Here is a 19,687-nt window from a genome sequence, read left to right as displayed (position 1 = left end):
GGCCACCGCCGGTATGCGGGCAATCAGAGGGGGCGTCAGGTTCTGACGGGCACCCCTTCCTCACTGGGAGGCCATCCCCAGCTGGGCCTCCGTGGTCTTCCGTGCCCAGCATCTCAGGTCCTCCCACCAGTTCCTGCAGTGGGTGCTCTGCCTGCAGGAGACCCCCAGGGTCAGCACATCGTTGGCATGCCAAAATCCATTTGTTTGATGGGTGAAGACTTGCAAAGGGAACGCAGACAGGAAGACACCATTACACATACAATCCAGGCTGTCGCACATATGGCCCACCAATCCTGTTTCCATCACCATTCGCACAAACATTGTCCGGCGCCCACCATGTACACTACCACCAAACATTCCCCCCTGATGACACGATGCTTGCACACACATCTCCATGCATTCTTCCCACATGCATTGTGCCCAAGGAATACTCACCTGTTGGGCTGGAGGCCCATACAGAAGTCCATACTGGGGTAGGACCCCATCCACCAGTCACTCCAACTCTTCTGAAGTGAAGGTAGGGGCCATTTCCCTGGTCACACAGGCCATAGTATGTTCCACACACAGGTCACAGCAGCACACGCAGTGTAGGTGTTGTCCTGTGGAAAGTCAGGAAACAAGTGAGGAATTAGATAGAAAATGGCAGTCATGTTCACAGCGGTGGATACCGTCACCCCTGATCCCCATTGGCCACTGTACTCCATAGAGCCCTATATTAGCCAATGAGAAATTGCAAGGCGGTGCAAGACCGCGTTCCACCATGACGCCCAACGTCGGCAGAGTTACCCCACTTACACCTGTCCCAAGATACAGGACAGGTGGTTGCCATTTCATGGTGGTGGTCAACGATCAGATAAACCAGTGGTTCCCAACCTGTGGTCCGCGGACCCCCAGTGGTCCGTGGAACATTCCCAGGGGGTCCGCAGATCTCGAGCGTTTTCTTTCAAAGAAAACGAAATGCCCATGTGCCTTCACAGCACAATAGAGCTGTGAATGACAGCGCAGGGGTGGCGGGACCAAAATATGATCAGGCCAATCACCTTTCAGCCTTATGTACAAGCTGAAGGGTGATCTGCCTTATTGTATTATCTGCCTGCCTCTGAGTCGTGCTCGTGCGGCAGTGTTTGTGTCCTCTTAGTTTTGGGCCCAGCCCAGCCCATGAGTGTTTTGCTGCCCCGGTGCCCTCTCAACCTTTGGCCAGGAATTCCTAATAGCTGTGCCTCTTGTTCTGAGGCTGAAGAGCGTTCAGACACCTCGGGCCGGCAGGAAGGCAGACACTTTTCCTGCTGAGACGGTGGGCTTGAGAAACATGTGAGTGTTTGCCCTGGTTTAACATTTATTATTAATTATAAGAGGCGTGGGGACAGTTAGTTGAAAATTATTTTGGTATGAGAGCAAAAAGCCTAGTTTCAAAAGAAAGTGGTATTATTTCATCAAGCTGCTTTGTGAAATTTGTGAGAGCAGCAACATGTGTTTTTACTTTGTTTAGGCCAGGGCAGTTTATATCTATAAAAGAGATCCTGTTATATTTTCTATAAATATGCACATTTGATCAGGGATCCTATTTAAATAAGCATTTGCAGCCAAAAAAACAGTTGTTGACTGCTAAAGACGCTATACCTACATGTCTGCATTTAACTTTACAGAAAAAAAGTGTGTCGCACTTCCAGGCTGTCTCCGCATCAGCCTTTCCCCAACTGCAGTAGTAGACATTCAAATTACAGGGTAATTATTACACACATAGCAGAGCCTCAAACTTCAAGATTAGATACTGGCTTTTTATTCATCTGTTTTTCATAATTATGTGTCTTTACTATCATGGATTCCCATTTTGATGCTCCAGCTTCTGATGTCCTTTTTTATTTGAATAGTTCACCTTGCTCTGACAGCATTTTCTTATCTTTAGAATAATTACCAGTTTAATATTTAATGCACCCATTTATTGTCAAACACATTGGCATTGTGTGCTGTCACATAAATATGCAAAATAGATAAAACAATAACCATATAAATAAATAGAACTGACGCTAAAACATTACATGTTTGGTGTCAAGGTTGCATATCAAACGTGGCCTAATGTTAAAGAGCCTCCCACTTCAGTCAGTGACTTTGGTGTGAGATGTACACAAGTTGACCACGACTGGAAGAAACCTCCATCTGGTGGCAATGTAGTGATGAGTAGAGACAAAACAAGCCTTTTAATGTCAGTTTGTTTCATAGTGGTTTACTCCAGAAAAAAGGAAAGACTTCTCATTGTAAATTATTTTTTGTAATAGAATTATAATTGTAATTATATAGTGCTTCATACCTCTGCTGTGCTGCTCAAGTACGTACCTGTAGCGTGCTACACCTGCAACCACCACTGGGCAGTGCTTGGTTGGGAAAATGTTAAACAGGACCGGAGAGACCTTTTATTCTACCAGACATTTCCCCACTGAGCTGGAGGCTGTTGTTGAACATCCAGGCTGCCCCTGGCACCTCAGTCGCTTCCCCAGCTCCTCAATTTTAATTACAGCAGGCACGGGAGGTTTGGAGAGAGAGAAAGAGGGAGCGAGGGAGAAGGAAGCAAGAGAGAAAGTGATCAGAGAGGGAGAAGAGGAAAGAAGGGACTAGAAATAGAGAATGGATGGAACGAGAAAGAGCTAGCATGAGGAGACCATGGACGTGGGGCTGGTTTAAACTTTTTTGCCTGACTGCTTTTGATTTCTCAGTCCTGCCCTTGTGGTAAGTTGCAGGTTGGCTTGTGGGATTTCTTTTTGTGTCATATGTAAGTGCCCAGAGTAGTGCGTTATCCTTTCTTGCATCATAGTGCTTATGTATGTGATGGTAGAATTAAATTGAAAAATTGCACAGAGTCACTTTACATAAATTTAAGTGGAGCTCTAGAAATCAACCAAGGAGTAAGTCAGTGGCATGCACTGAATACAGTCTGAGCACATGTTCTATTATAACATACTTTTTCACAACATTCTGCCCATTTATATGTTGCCTCATGGGGTATGTTTTCATTATAATATTCTTCATAAATCTAATAATTTTAGAGTAGACCTTCTTAAATGGTAAATAGGTAAAACCTGCTAATTCATAGTCATTCAACCCTTTTGTGCAAGGAAGGGTCACCCTTACTGGGCTCTGAAATGAGAATGTGGATGTGCTGTTGTTGGTGGGGGCAGGAGCCTTGTGCCGCTAAATAGACCACTGTATGCATACATGCCAATAGACCTGATTCAGGCTGTCTCACACCTGACATTGCCTTTGCTTCAATAGACTTAAATTTGGAAATACATTCTCCCAAATATTTTTTTTATCTAAAATGTTGGCAAGTATGTGTATGTATTTAACTATTCTCACTGTCACATCAGCTGCTTATGCCACTTCCCCTGGCTGCCAGCAAACCATACACAAAACTTTGTTGACACTCTGGTTTAAATTGACTCTCAATCTCAACACAGATACAGGCAGTGTGTTGCATACAAATTGACTTTCTGAAGTGTTCTCACCCAACTCCAACCCTGCTCATATTTTCCCATACCGTTGTGGGAACCTCCCTGTGCAGTCAACAATGGACTACTTCCACGATGGAGGCCAAATGAATGAGCTAGCTATGTTTAATTAAACTGAGCAAATGAAATTATCTTAAAGCAGCATTCATAAGATTGTCATATCCATGCATATGATTTGCTAGTGTCCTCTGTCTTTTCCACAAAAGCAGTGCTGATTCAGTGTTAAAATCTTCTTACAGGCGCAGCTTGATCTCTAAATGTCAGAGCATATGTAGTCTGGAAACAGCTGAGGAGGGCAACCTCTAGTAGGTAAAATAGTGAAGGTCTATTATGTGCATTACCAAATAGCTTTGCTAGAAATTGATTTCATAACCGAATGTTGTGATTCAACAGACTTGTCATTTGTGGGTATCCTAAACAAAAATAAGGACGATGGATCGATGGCTTAAACCTAAGTGGAAAGCCACTGAAGACATCATTGATGGACCATCATGCTCAAAACAAAGTGATTTAAGTCCAAAGAAAACGAAGTGTCGCAAATACGATGTTGAATATTTATCAATGGGTTTCACATGTTCAGGTTCAGAACATGAACAACAACCAAAATGCGTGCTATGTTATGAAATTTTGTCAAATGAGGCCATGAAACCTTCTAAATTACGAAGGCACTTGGAAACGAAGCATAGAGAACATGCTACCAAATGCACAGAATTCTTAAAAAATAAAGAGCAAGAGCTCCGACAAAGTAGAAAAATAATTAAGAAAACTGCAATAGGATCATTTAAGGAAAATGCTCTTAAAGCTTCATATGAAGTGTCGATGCTCATAGCAAAAGCTGGAAAACCTCATACCATCGCTGAAGAACTAATAGTACCTGCTGCTAAAGCCATGGTGATTGCAATGGTTGGAGAGAAAGCAGCAAAAGATTTAGATTTGGTGCCATTATCTAACAACACTGTAAAAAGGCGAATTGACAAAATGTCAGACAACATAAAAGAACAGTTGATTGAAAGGATTTGTAAAAGTCAGTATTATAGCCTACAAGTAGAAAGTACGGACATAGCAAATAAATCTCATCTCCTGTGTTACGTTAGATACGAGTTTGAAAGGAACATTATTGAAGATTTACTGTTCTGCCGCTACTTGATACATACCACTGCTGAAGAGGTTTTCAGCACTTTCAATGAATTTCTGACATCAAATGGAATTCAGTGGTCCAAATGCATAGGAATCAGCACAGATGGGACTCGTGCCATGTCTGGGAGACTAACCGGACTTGTTGCACGAATAAGGGAAATTAACTCTTCAGTTGTATGGCATCATTGTTGCATTCATAGAGAATCATTAGCCACTAAGAAGATGCCAGAGGAATTAAAAAAGGTCTTGAATGAGTCAGTCGAAATTGAAAATTTTATCAAAGCTAGGTCACTAAATTAAAGGCTTTTTGAGCAGCTTTGTCAGTCCATGGATAGTGATCATCGTCAGCTTTTGCTGCATACAGAAGTCCGATGGCTGTCACATGGTAGAGTTTTGTCTCGGCTTTTTGAATTGAGAGATTAAATCAGAGTATTCTTCACTGAACTGGAATCTCCATTTGCACTTGATGAGCGCTTACATGACTATACTTGGTTAGCCTTGCTGGCGTATGTGGCAGACATCTTCACTCACTTAAATGTACTTAATTTGAGTATGCAAGGAGTTGGCATCACAATTTTTAATGTCATAGACAAGATTGAGGCAATGATAAAAAAGTTAGACTTGTGGGCTCGTCGCTTATCACAAAGAAATTTTGATTCTTTTTGAAACCTGAAGACGTTCTTGGAATCTGTTGATGATGAATTAGCAAAAGAAGTCTTGGATTTTTTATCCAGCATCTCCAAGATATGCGGTGTAGTTTTCGTCAGTACTTTCCACTTCCAGATGAAAGCAAAAACTGGATTGAAGATCCTTTCAATTTAGATATTGACAATTTAATGGAGCTGACATCAGCTGAAGAAAATGGTTTGATTGAAATCTCCACAGATAGTGCACTTAAGCTTCAATTTAAAGAAATGTATCTGGTGAATTTTGGGCTGTATGTACGAAAAGATTATCCTGAATTAACCCACAAAGCACTGAAGGTTTTACTACCTTTCCCCACCACATATTTATGTGAAAAAGCTTTCTCAGATCTTATGTACTTAAAAAATAAATACAGAAATCGCTTGGAAAATGTAGAATCTGATCTGAGGATTCAACTTTCCGAAATAAAACCAAACATTGAAAAGTTAGTCACCGAGATGCAGCACCAACCTTCCCATTAAAAGTTTTTGATTTTTGCATATTTTTCAATATAAAATAATAAAAGGTTTAGTAATTCGAGTATTTATTTGGTGTGTACTAGCTTGTGTATCTTTTGCGTATTACTGTTTTAATGTTTGAAATTTAAATCGTACAAATTGGTTGGGGGTCCCCGGCTTCCAGTACTGATTCACTGGGGGTCCTCGGGAGTCAAAAGGTTGGGAACTAATGAGATAAACCATAACTGTGTCATTGCCTAAAATTGCACATTACTATTCCCACTGTCCCATCACATTGATGCTGTATGTGCACTAAGGTTGTGGTTCCATTGTTCAAATTGTGACAGCCTACTCACTCTTGTGTCCCTTAGATACATACCGCTGTGGATGAATAGGAAGAGACAACCCCTGTGTAATGACCCCTTGTGGACCTGGCTACACTGGATGACAGGCACATTATACTCACTTATAGACTGGACAGGGCCACAATCACAGAGCTATGTGCCCAATTGGAGCCTGACCTGATATCAGACATCTGTCATCCCACTGAGATCCCCCCTCTTGTGCAAGTGCTATCAGTGCTCCATTTCCTGGCAACTGGTTCTTTCCAAGTGACAGTGGGCTTGGCAGCAGGAATGTTATAGCCAATGTTTCAAATGGATTCCTTTAGAAACAAGAAGGACAGTCACCCACGCCCTCAGAAGCAGCAGACTGGACTACGGCAATGCCCTCTATGCAGGGAACACAGCCAAGCTTCAGAGAAAACTCCAGTGAATCCAGAACGCAGCCACACGTCTCAGCCTCTACCTACCTCACAACAAACTTATCTCCTTCCACCTCAGATCGTTACACTGGCTGCCCATCAACAAAAGGATCATTTTCAAAATCCTTGTCCACGATCACAAAGCCCTCCATGACACCGGACCGGCCTACCTCAACGAACGAATCAACTTCTACAAACCAACTCAACAGCTCTGCTCCACCGACCTCGTCCTCGCTACAGTCCCCCGCATCCCCTGGTGGCAGATCCTTCTCCCACGTCACCGCCAAAACCTGGAACTCCCTCCCCACCAATCTACGCAAGACCCAGGACCTCCTAACCTCCAGAAAGCACCTCAAAACATGGCTTTTCGAGCAGTAACCTCCCTCCTATCCCCCCCAGCACCTTGAGCCCTACCATGTGAGTAGTGGGCTTAAGAAATTTGTTTGATTGATTGATTGAATGTTCTCAATCATGCTGGCAAGGGTTTTGTCTGCCTGGGTGAAACACATGTGCAGCTACATTGTTTTCCCCAGGTGGAAGATTTGGCCACTCTGAAGGCAGGATTCAATGCAGTGGGGCATATCCCCAATATTATTGGGGTGTTGACTGTACAAATATTATGTTCATCCCCCCACCTGCCAGAATGAACAGGTGTTCAGGAATCGGAAGAGTTTCCACTCAATGAATGTGCAAATGGTGAGCCTGGCGGACTAGTACATCTCCCACGTCACTGCCAAATATCCTGGGCCGGTGCATGACGCCTTTGTCCTGAGGAATAGCAGCATCCCAGATGTGATGGCCCAACGTCAGAGGCACAGGGTGTGGCTAATAGGTGAGCCAGAGTCCCCACCTACTGTATGTCAGCACATGCCTTCCGGTGTTATCCCCATAACATTGTGTTAGGCTAATGTTTGTCCCTCAAACCTTGCGGGTGACTCTGGCTACCCAAACCTATCCTCTGTGAGGAATGCCAGGACAGGGGCTGAGAATCGTTATAATGAGGCACATGGGCAAACCAGAAGAATAATCAAATGGACTTTCAGCCTCCTGAAGGCCAGGTTCAGGTGCCTCCATCTGACAGGATCTACTCACCCGGGAAGGTCTGCCAGATAGGAGTGGCATGCTGCATGTTGTACAACCTGGCCCTCAGACGACATGTGCCTTTTCTGCAGGAGAAGGAGACTAGAGATGCCCCTGTGGCAGCAGTGGACCCTGAGGACAGTGAGGATGAGGAGGCAGAGGATGAGGATGTCGACAACAGAACATCAGTTATACGTCAATACTTCCAGTGACACGACACAGGTGAGACAGTGGAACTGATCATTGCTCTGACTATTGATTTCATCTGTGTGACTGTAGCATGATGGCATTCACTTCCTTTGCATCTCAACTTACTGTCACCTATGGCTTGTCATTTTACAGATATTGGTGATATGACAACAGTGTCCTGACTACTACAGACAGTTAAGGGTCATTAATTGTATGCTATCACAGTGTTCATATTATTTGCACCAGATGTGACTGTTCCCCTGAATGCACATTCTCAACACATAAAATACTATCAGTCAAGTTGTGTTCAAGGGTGTTTATTGTAGTGCTATAAAATTGTGGGTAAAGTGCAATGGAATGGGGTGATGGTAGGGAAGTTCAGGGTATTGTACCAGTTTGTTTGTAGCACAGGTCCAATGTCCAAGGGGCCATAGGAAGGGGATCAAAGGCAGTTCAAAGTGGACAAGGTGACATTGTGGGACACAAGGGGGACAATCAGGAGAGTCTCATTTCCTGACGGTTGTCTTGGTCTTGGCAATGTCTCTGGCTTCTGTCTGGTTCGCAGGGAACATTGACTGGGTGGTTCACCTTCTGCAGGGAGAGGGGTGGTGGTGGCCTGTGGGTCCTGTGTCGGGACCTCCTGCCCACTAGCTGCAGCAGAAGTGGTGGGCTGGTCAACAGACTGGCTAGTGGTATTGGCCCGCTGGTGTGCTGTTCATTACCTCATGATGTTGGCTATGTCTGCCAGCACTCCTGCTATGGAGATCATGGTGGTGTTGAGGGCCTTCGAGTCCTCCCTGATCTCCTGATGGTGTTCCTCCTGCAGCCGCTTGTTCTCCTGCATGTTGTCAAGGATCTGGCCCATTGTGTCCTGGGATTGTTGGTAGGCAGCCATGATCTTGGTGAGTGCCTCCTGCAGAATCGATTCCCTGGGCCTGTCCTCCCCCGGTACACAGTGGTCTTCCCAGTATCCCTGTTCCTCTGTGCCTCTGTTCCCTGAACAGTGTGCCCACTGCCACTGACCCCAAGTCCCTGATTGTCTTGGGTGTGAGGTGTGGACTGGTGTCCCTGTACAGGTGGGCACACTGCTGATTGATGTGTCCTGGGGACAGAGGTGTGGGGACGCTGAGTGGGTGCTGTGGTGTTGGATACTGATCGGGGAGGCTCTGTTGTAATGGACTGTGAGTGAGCTGGGGTGACCAACTGTCCAGTGGTCCCTCATGGGCCAGGTTGTTGATTCAGATCCTGAAGTCCAGAGTTACTGTCATCACTGGGTGCATCTTCTGTTTGGGGACTGGTTTGTCGTGGCACCTCCTCTCCGCTGACATTGGCTGGGGCACCTGCGAGGATGTAAGTGATGTATTGTGCTCTATGCCTGTGACATATTGTACATTCCTAGCTTCCCCTCTATCGTTGCTGTTGCCCTGCCACCTTGGTTTGTGTATGTTGATGTATTGTGGGATTGTTAGTTCCCCTATTGCTGTGCATGCTTTAGTGATGGGTGTCCATGCAGGGCTGGGAGTGCTGTCCATGCATTGGTATTGCATGCAGAGCTCAGCATTGGGGTTAGTCATATGTGTAGGTGAAGAGTGTGGCATGGAGTGAAATGATGGGAATGAGGGTGAGGATGTGAGATGGCATGCAGGTATGGGGGTTGATAAGTAATAATATTGACTCACCAGTGTCCAGTCCTCCGGCAACTCCAGTGAGTCCATCAGGATGCAGGATTGCCAAGACTTGCTCCTCCCTTGCTGTGAGCTGTAGGGGAGGAGGTCGGGGTCCACCGCCAGTCCGCTGTATAGCAAGCTGGTGTGTTGCTGCTATGGAACGTACCTTCCCCTGTCGGTCGTTCCACCTCTTTCTGATGTCGTCCTTTGTTCTTGGATGCTATCCCACGTCGTTCACCCTGTCCACAATTCTCCACCATAGCTCCATCTTCCTGGCAATGGAAATTTGGTGTACCTGTGCTCCAAACAGCTGTGGCTCTACCCTGACTATTTCCTCCACCGTGACCCGCATCTCCTCATCAGTGAAACGGGAGTGCCTTTGTGGGGACATGGGTGTTGTGTGGTGTGTATAAGTGTGTGGGTGTTGGGTACTGTGGTTGGGTGTGCGTAGTGGGGTGTGTGAGGAATATATGGGTGTATGTAGTTTGTGTGTCTAGTTGTCGCAGTAGTCTTGGTGTCAGTCTGGTGGCAATAATTTTTATTTGTAAAGAGTTGTGGGTGATGTGGGTGCATGTTTTATAGTGGTGTGGGTGGGTCGGTGTGTTGTGTGTATTGGCCAATGTTGTGCAGTTTAGTTTTTGGGTGTCAATTCTGAGCGTGCCGGTGTGAACCGCCAATGGCTTACTGCCATTGAATGTCCACCGTGGTGATTCGTGGGTCATGATGTAGTGGGTGTTGGCAAAACGGTATGGGTGTTGGTACCGACACTTTAACACTGACCTTTGGGCTGGCGGATTTGTGGATGTGGCAGTATTCTGTCGGATTGGTGTTTGTGTGTCATAATACGGCAAACGGATATCTGCCACCGTGGTGGTATGTTGGCGGCCGTCACCGTGGTGGTAAGCAGGATTTACTGCCATTGTCATAATTGGGTCCTATATCTCTCCCATCCCCCACTTTTCAAAACTTGTTTTCCTCTACTTTCTTTTTATTATATTACCTTTTCTCTTTCTCTTTCTCTTTTTATTTTTTAACTTTTCTTCTAATTTTTGTTTGGCTTTTAACAACTTTTGTACTTTTTCATTTTTTTTTGCTTTATTGTTTTTCCCTCTTGTTCCTAATCCTTCCTTATCTCTTCCGCTCCCCAAGTCCCCAGTGCTATGGCCAGGCCCCCAACTGCAAGCACCAGCCGCCTTCCTTTTGGGCAGTGGTGGCATGAAGGGTTGCAGCCACGCCCCATATTTTCCATGGCGGAGGTGGCTTCCCTGGTGTTCTACGTACAGCTCCACCTCCACCTACCCTCTACCTTGACAATAGGCGGCAGGCCCGGGGCTGAGTATGGCCTCTGTGAGCATCAACAGCGCTGGGAGAGGGTGCGCCGGGCTGTGCACCACAGCTCCGGGGCACAGCGCACCCAGCAACAGTTGATGCACCGGTGGGCTGACATCCTAGATCAGGAGACGGACCTGCTAGGTTTCGAGGTTGTGGGGCTCAATGAGTAACAATTAATTCATTGTATTCTCTGCTGATTGTTTCTTCGCAAATAGCAAGCATGCTGCTCGCACTCAGGTAGGTTAACGTCATGTTACAAATATAATATTATGTGATTGTCATCTAGAGTGGTGCTGGCACTACCTAATTGTACTTGTTTTTGGCTTTTGCTTGGGCTGATTAAAAAGTCATGCAGAGACTCCTTCTGTGTCATGTCTAAGATAGTCATCTTTAACATATTACTATTAGTGAGTTTGCATGTTCTCTCACTACTCTGTGCCTTTATTGTTTGTAGCTTGTACAGTGCCAACTGCCAAGCAATTTCCCTGTGTTGTGTAGTAGTTTTGCATGCATCCAATCTCTGCATTGAGAGATTGAGAATGAGATGAGGACTGTAGAAATCATGAATTGCAATTTATTAGTAATTCCAAAATGTAGTTTAGGAACTTTGGAATAGGGTTAGGACATTTGGAATAGGATAGTCCATGATATTAGTATTATTTTATACAGGCACTCTGAACCTCTGATGTAGAAATGTTACTGCATTTGCCTTTTCCTTTGAAAAAAATAATATTCTTGGAGAGATTATTTATTTGCAGTACCACTAATCTTTTCTATTTTTTTTCTTACATCATCCAGCACACAGGGGCAGGAAGAAAGCTGGTGGTGACGAGGCGGGTAAGGCAGCTGATGGTGACCCATCCACAATTACCAAGGCAGATGGCTCTGTGGGCCCCAGTATGTCCTCCTGTTGTTAATATTAATATTTATTTCTCAAACCTTTACCTCTCCACACCTAGAATTATCTTCTACCTTTTCACTGTGCCTGTCTCCTAAATTGTTTCCAACTCAACTTCTATTCATCTGTTTCTTGAATTTGTCTTGTCCCTGCATTATCCTATTTACTGATTTTCTATATTTCAAGTTTCTTTACTTCAAACTGTATGGCTGTACTAGTCTGTCTGTAGCTTCCTTTCCTCTGCTTTGTCTGTGAGCATTCCCTCTACTCTTACATATCTTATCTTGTGGAGAGGTGGTATGGCTGAAGATTGCATGCCTATGCAAGGTATTCTACACATGTTTTGTGAGAAGGCTTTCTTTTTCTTGCTCCAGGCTCCAGCTCAATCACTAAAGAAAAAAAAGTTGTTTTTGAACATGGTCATGTAATTGTTTGTACCCTGCAATGTTGTGTATGTATTGTTAGTATACTAGCAGTTGATGACTGTGCACCATGGTTGGATGTATGAGGATGGCCCCAATGCATTAGCCAACCAAGACCATATGTCCTTCATTGACCACTTCTTGCACCCTTTTATTTCTCTTGAAAGACTGAGATTCATCAATAGCTAGTTCTGCCCCTCCATTGCCATTTTCTTTAACCTGACTACTTGGCTTTTAAAAAACCAACAAACTGCCCACCTGATATTTTGATCGAAGATAATCTGTAACTGAAATGTAGTGATGTATTGTGGTTGTATTATGCTATTACAAAAAAACAATAGTAGGAGGCGTATGTGGTGTCTAAATTGTGTAATGTTTTTTTTTAGCCGCACGACCACCAGTGCTGGGGCCATCAGTGATTGCGCCCGCTGCAGGAGTGGATGAAGGGGGAGTGTCTGCAGTGGAAGTGGTGGCATTGGTAAGTCCTATTGCTTTCTTATTGACAATTAGTAATATAGTTGCTACCAGGGTATACTAGTGTGGTTGACTCGCTCATCAACACCCTGCTTTTGCAGATGCAGTGGGAGTTAAGTAAGTATTGGCCTCTTCTATCTGGTACTCAGCAGACTAAGGTTTATAAAATAATCTTGAACTATGATGTGTTTTGGAAAATTAAAAGAAGTATGGAAGTAGAATGAATGGGTGAAATATAATATGAGTGAAAGGATGTGTGTGTGGATGAAAGGGAGCATAAGAGTAATCATATAGGTGGGTGATGAGGAGGATGATATGATGCATGGGTGGGTAAAGGGTGGATGAAAGGGTATACAGGTGAAAGATGCCAGCCAGGTGCCTGAAAGAGTATGGGTGAACGGATTCCATGCCTGGATGGGTGAACGGACTCCTCGGGTGGGTTAGATCTCTTGGATGGTTAAATGGGTGAGAGAATGCATGGGTGGTTATTGGGTAAATGGATGTTGGTGAAAGTGTTGTAGAGAGCCATGTTTGGAATTTGGATGGTTTTAGATGGAGAAGCACTGCATGAGAGTGTGTAAAGCTTAGCATAAATGTCGTATATCAAAGCAAAGGGTGACAAATAGGAGTACTAGAAGAACACATTTGCAATGATGAATAGATAAATGCTTGAAGTGAAGAAAACGGGAGCTCTTCTGGATAGGGGCATTCTTCCCATCTACTTTACTTGCTTGGAATGGTTTTTATCAAAGGTTTGATGCAAAGGTTTGGATGGTATTTCAGGATATTCCCTTGAATCACAGTATTTTTCAAGTGAGGCAGGTAATATGTATCCCAGCATCCATTTACCATCGCCTCCCTACCTCGCTATGGCCTTTCACCAGTGCCACCCATGATGACCTAATAGCTGCATGGTTCAATTCAGCAGAATCAGCACTGCATTGTTGGCTGTGCAATGTGCATCTGTCAGCTTAAGTTAAGTTAATGTGTCAAACACTTTTCAATGCATGGCAATGTTAAAACAAGGTGTGTTTCCCTTTCCTCCCAGTGCCTACTGAGTCAGTGACTTCCTATAACTTCAGTCCTTTGATTTTTGTTAAGTTCTGTTCCAGACTTCTGAATTAATTGAAAAATCCAATCTTTGCTTGCAACACATTTTTTCAAGCCAAGTGATAAATATAATTCATTATGCGTTCCATAATGGATTTACTTCTGTTCTAATTTTTCCCTTTCAACATTTGCCAACCACAGTGAGTCACACTACTAGCCAAACCTTAGGCACACAATGATGATGAGGAATTGATTGATCTGTAAAGTGTGTACTCTACCTACGCATCCTAATCCTCTTTACCTTACACTGCAATTGAGTATGTTAAGAAAATTCCCTTCTTAACTGCAAAGCAAATGTGTTATTATGAAAAAAGTAGTTATTACAAAGTATGGTGGAAGAGGGGCATCAGAACAGTGAGTAAAGTGGCCCATAAGTAAGTGCCTTGATTTTCCAGAATGGGATAGTCTGTGACAATGAGAATGTGTCAAATACAATCAATATCCCATTGCTTAATCCTTTCCCTGTAATGCAGTGCATCACTTTTCCCACCGCCTGCTTATGGCAGACAGGATTGTGCATGATTGATTATATAATACTATGTGACATGTTTCATTCTTAGTATTAATTGGCCTTCTGGGGTAGTCCAGGTACAAAGAAGAACAGGGTAATTGTAATAAAATAATTTTCTAGTATAGCTACCCCAGCTGCAGACAGTAACAAGTATGACTAGGGCGCCAGCTGAGCTAGCAATGCCATTATTCATTTAGCACAACAGGAGAGAGAAGAATACTTGTACTAGACAGTTATCACCTTAAAATTGAATGTCCTGAGGTTACCACCAAACGTACTGTTACTGTGCCAGTACACTACATGATTTCAAACAAGTGTTTTTTACTCAGAGCATTGTTTAAAATTTTTCTTTTTTCCTTCTTGATAGAGCTATTCCTGCTGGTCCACCATCACGGTAGGAAATAGCAGTCCATCTGCAGTGGATGAAGCTGGAGGCCATACGGGCCGAGTACCGGTGGTTGGTGAACCTTGAGGAAGAGGAGGATGAGGTAGCAGCAGTGGCTGTGAGGAATCATGGTTTCAGCCAGGCCCCAGCACCTCCAGTCCAGTAACACCTCCACTGCAGTGCCAGGGAAGCCGCCTGCCATTGTATCATCCCTGCTGCCCCGCCTCGGAGCCCATGTTCCAATGTCGCGTACTTCGGAGGCTGGCAAAGTTAGAGGCCCGTCAGGCACATGTGGAGGGGCTCCTCAGAAGAATCCTGGTCCAGCTTCAGTGCCCGCCTCTGCCCCTTTTTTAACCTTTTATTTTGGTGGACTTGTTGTGGGTGGAAATGGTGGGATTGTGTTTTTGTGGGACTTTTTTTTTATTATTCAAGTCAACACGGAAAATTGACATTTTTTGTTTGGAACATTGGTTGGGGAAAGGGACATTTGTTTGAGGATTTAGGTGGGCCAGTTGTGGTTGGAAGGGATGGGTATTTTCTCTTTATGTTAGGGACAGGGTAAAATAAATAGTTATTTACAGTTCTTCATTACCTAAAATCTTTTTTTGGGGTGCTTTACTTTGCAATGCTGCCTTTACTCATCAAGTTTTCAAAAACTGCTGATCGTCTATTGCTATTAGTGCCGCATGTTTTACAAATGTGCTGATAGTATCTAACAATTATTTGTGCAGTTATGTAACCTTGTCCTGATTCTCTTCTAGTCTCTGCAGTGAATTCTGTAAAATTTGACCCATAGGAGTGGGATGGAGAATTTTGCCATTGCCAATTATATTGCCTAAACTAAAAGTACAACAATGCTTCATAATTCTCTTACCTGAATGGATGAAGTGAGAGCTGCATGGTTTCTCAAGGTACCATGGTGGTGTAGTAGCAACATGCTGGTGCACTAACAGAGAAGGCATCAGAAGCGAGGTCCCACTCCAACCTAGGTGAGCTCAAATGAAGATCCTGCACACTGAGTTAACGTTGCTTCTACCCCATTTGCCCCATCAAGTGTGTGATTAATCAATGGTATAAATTATTAAGTAACACCTCAACCAATCACACAGCCCAGGGGAAGAGGGTTAAGGATTTGATGAATGGATGGTAAAGGGATTTTGGGAAAGGTGTGACAAAAAGAAAAACACTACACAAACACAATATTGATCTGGGAAATATTCAGCAGCAGTAGCCTGTTGTGGGAGGAATAGAAAAACATGAATATGTATGACACTTTACATTCTGTCAGGCCCAGTGAGATTCAAGTTATATATATATATATATATGAATGTTCAGTCACCTACTTTTGAAAAATAGTAAATAATTAATCTTGGGGTGAAGCTAACAAATGCAGTTAGAAAAAAAAGAATATTGAAAGAAAAATTATACTTGTCTGTATTGCCAAACTGGGTGGTGCATCTACAATCTTCTTGGATTGCCCCATCAATCTTCTTGGATGCCTGCCTGAAGTGGTCCGGTAAGGTAAGCATGAGTATTATGTGGGAGGAGAAGAGAAGGCCTGTGGATTAGAAATTATTATCGTAATATTGTAGAATCAAGTAGGATCAAATGGAAAGTAAGCTTTATGAGGAGTAGTGTCCCAAGAAGACTCAGAGGTGGCAGAGCAAGAGCAAAGACCTTTGCGATCATCTGCCAACAATCACAGACAAGTGTCAGCATGTATTGGGATCATCACAGTCACAACTGTCAAGTTCATCATAACATTTAGCCTAGAGCACTACATAATGTGACATTATCATCCATCACACGTCTGTCTTCTCCAGTTTCCTACAACAAGACCCCCAACCCAACCACATAGTTTCAAGTTTGAGCCAGCCAGCAGACACATACAGAAGCATTGCTTTTCCCAAATCAAGTAATTGACATACCTCTCACCATCAGCCCACAGATTAGAGTAGGTCTCTTAGATTCATCCTCACATCACCCATGTTGATTTCCATAAAGCTGATAACTTCCTTGTTTTAACAGTTGATTAAGTTGTCAATTCATGCTGTGATTCCTTCCATCATCCTCCAGACTCTGATTAAACAATATTATGTCCAACATCTCCTGAGAGTCACAGTGTCCTGTCTCAATTGACATAAAATGATCTGTAACTGTTTAACCACAAGAAAAACAATGACTAATTTTTTCTAGACTAGAATTTTGTTTAGTAGCTACATGGACTGGTTGGGTCTTCTTTGAAAAATGTGAACCAGAAAGCAAAGCACCAGAAAAAAAGCAGTGACAAACCTTTGGCAGGCATATTTTGCTAAGTGTCAAAGGGGAATGGAAAAGAAAATCACAGTTAGGAAGAAAATGATCACCCATTATTATTTTTATCCCACCAACATTGTAAATTGATCACAACACAAACACAAGCCAGTGTAATGTATTTAAACAAAATAAACACCCACTATCACTATCTGCCACCACTAGACATGAGTCACATAAACTATCTCATTTCTCAACATTGAAACAAGTATCCCTCATATCAATCATTCAGGCATATAGCATTACTTACCTGTTCCAATCAAGCATAATGGCACATTGCTGATCCTCTTTGTTTCAGGAAACAAAACACATATTGGCCAGTAAGTTGTAAATCAAATATCTGGGGCAGTCCTGCTAAGGAACAAAAGAAAAGATAGGCACAAAATGGAGGCAGGCATTGTCTCTCAAATCTCCTTTAAGTGATTTTGTTTTTTTTTAGGGTTTCTTCAGTGCACACTGGTCCAACTACAATTCAGCCATGCAGGTGCCTAAAACGGTTGTGGTTTATTAGTCATTTAGACAGACACAAACAATATAAAACAATAAAGCTCCCTGCCACCTATTTTTTTTAATCAAAGCAGTTCAGAGTAGAAAGTAAAAAGTTCTATGGTGCCCTAGGTCTAGCCAGGGAAGTAGAGTTTGTCCTTAAACTCAAGTGGTTCTCCCAGACGTTGGTCAGATAACACACTATCAGGACCTGAGTCCAACCAATCATCACCCTCCAACATCTCCTGTTGTACTTCAGGTATGCTGTAATTTGGTCGTTTACAGTGCTGATTTATTTTGATCATGGTCAATCTCTAAGGTTTTTTTGCGAGAGACTGGCCCTTCTCACTGTCACAACTGCACCAGCTGAACTGAACACATGCTCAGCGGATACACTGGCCACAGGGCAAGCCAGATACCTTATTGCCAGCCTGCTGAGCACTGGCCATTCATGCCTCTTCTCATACCCATACACCACTAGGTTTTGATCCAGATAGACATCTGTTGGGTCATCCAGGTAGGCCTGGACCATCATCTTAATAGTCATTGGTGATCTACCTTGCTCGAGCTGTTTTGCCTTCTCCTCTGCATTGGACTTAAGCCCTGCCTTTAGAATCAATGACATGCAGATTTTGGGGCTGCTGCTCCTGTTCCTGTTGGTTGTTGTTGTTTGTGTTGTTTTTGACTGCTGAGAGCCAACAGCACTGTCTGCAGGCTCTATGAAAGTTGTAGGTTGCAAAACGTCTGCCCATGAGTGGGCCTCTAATTTCCAACCATTCTTTTTCTAGGTCTCTGGCTTACTCAGCAATACATGTCTTGTAGGTTGCAACATCCTGTAGGAAAGTACCATCTTGCCTGGCATGTTACCCCCATATTTCACTGTATATATATTGTTTTAGTTGTATGTGTCACTGGGACCCTGCCAGCCAGGGCCCCAGTGCTCATAAGTGTGCCCTGTATGTGTTCCCTGTGTGATGACTAACTGTCTCACTGAGGCTCTGCTAACCAGAACCTCAGTGGTTATGCTCTCTCTGCAGGCTAGTGACCAATTTCACCAATTCACATTGGCATACTGGAACACCCTTATAATTCCCTAGTATATGGTACTGAGGTACCCAGGGTATTGGGGTTCCAGAAGATCCCTATGGGCTACAGCATTTCTTTTGCCACCATAGGGAGCTCTGACAATTCTTACACAGGCCTGCCACTGCAGCCTGAGTGAAATAACGTCCACGTTATTTCACAGCCATTTACCACTGCACTTAAGTAACTAATGTGTAAACTTTGCACTTGTATAGCGCACTACTCACCCGTTAGGCTCTGAAGGCACTGTACACATACCGCTGTAGAACCTCTCCTGGCTTTTCCCTGTGAGGCACCCACTCCTGTGCCAGGCATCCAAGCGCTGTGAGGGCCGTTGTGGAGATTAAGCAAGCTATTGCCCAGAGTTACAGAGTGGGACCCATTAATTAGATGAGGCACCGAGGCGAGAATTATCTGGTCCAAGGGAATTGAGCCCAAGACCCGCCGAGGTGGGAATTGAACCCTGGTCCTGGGCCAGATCTCTGCATCAGGGTCTGACGCTCTAACCATTGTGCCACACTTCTCCACCTTATAAGTTGGGTGCTAAGTTACTCAGTGTGTGGGCACCCTGGCACTAGCCAAGGTGCCCCCACATCGTTCAGGGCAAATTCCCTGGACTTTGTGAGTGCGGGGACACCATTTCACGCGTGCACTATACATAGGTCACTACCTATGTAGAGCGTCACAATGGTAACTCCGAACATGGCCATGTAACATGTCTAAGATCATGGAATTGTCACCCCAATGCCATTCTGGCATTGGGGAGACAATTCCATGATCCCCCGAGTCTCTAGCACAGACCCGGGTACTGCCAAACTGCCTTTCCCGGGGTTTCACTGCAGCTGTTACTGCCGCCAACCCCTCAGACAGGTTTCTGCCCTCCTGGGGTCCAGCCAGACCTGGCCCAGGAAGGCAGAACAAAGGACTTCCTCAGAGAGAGGGTGTTACACCCTCTCCCTTTGGAAAAAGGTGTCAGGGCTGGGGAGGAGTAGCCTCCCCCAGCCTCTGGAAATGCTTTCATGGGCACAGATGGTGCCCATCTCTGCATAAGCCAGTCTACACCAGTTCAGGGATCCCCCAGCCCTGCTCTGGTGCGAAACTGGACAAAGGAAAGGGGAGTGACCACTCCCCTGACCTGCACCTCCCAGGGGAGATGCCCAGAGCTCCTCCAGCGTGCCCTAGACCTCTGCCA

Source organism: Pleurodeles waltl, chromosome 6 (assembly GCF_031143425.1).
Source record: "Pleurodeles waltl isolate 20211129_DDA chromosome 6, aPleWal1.hap1.20221129, whole genome shotgun sequence".
NCBI classification, from domain to species: Eukaryota; Metazoa; Chordata; class Amphibia; order Caudata; family Salamandridae; genus Pleurodeles; species Pleurodeles waltl.
This window is presented reverse-complemented; position numbering follows the sequence as displayed.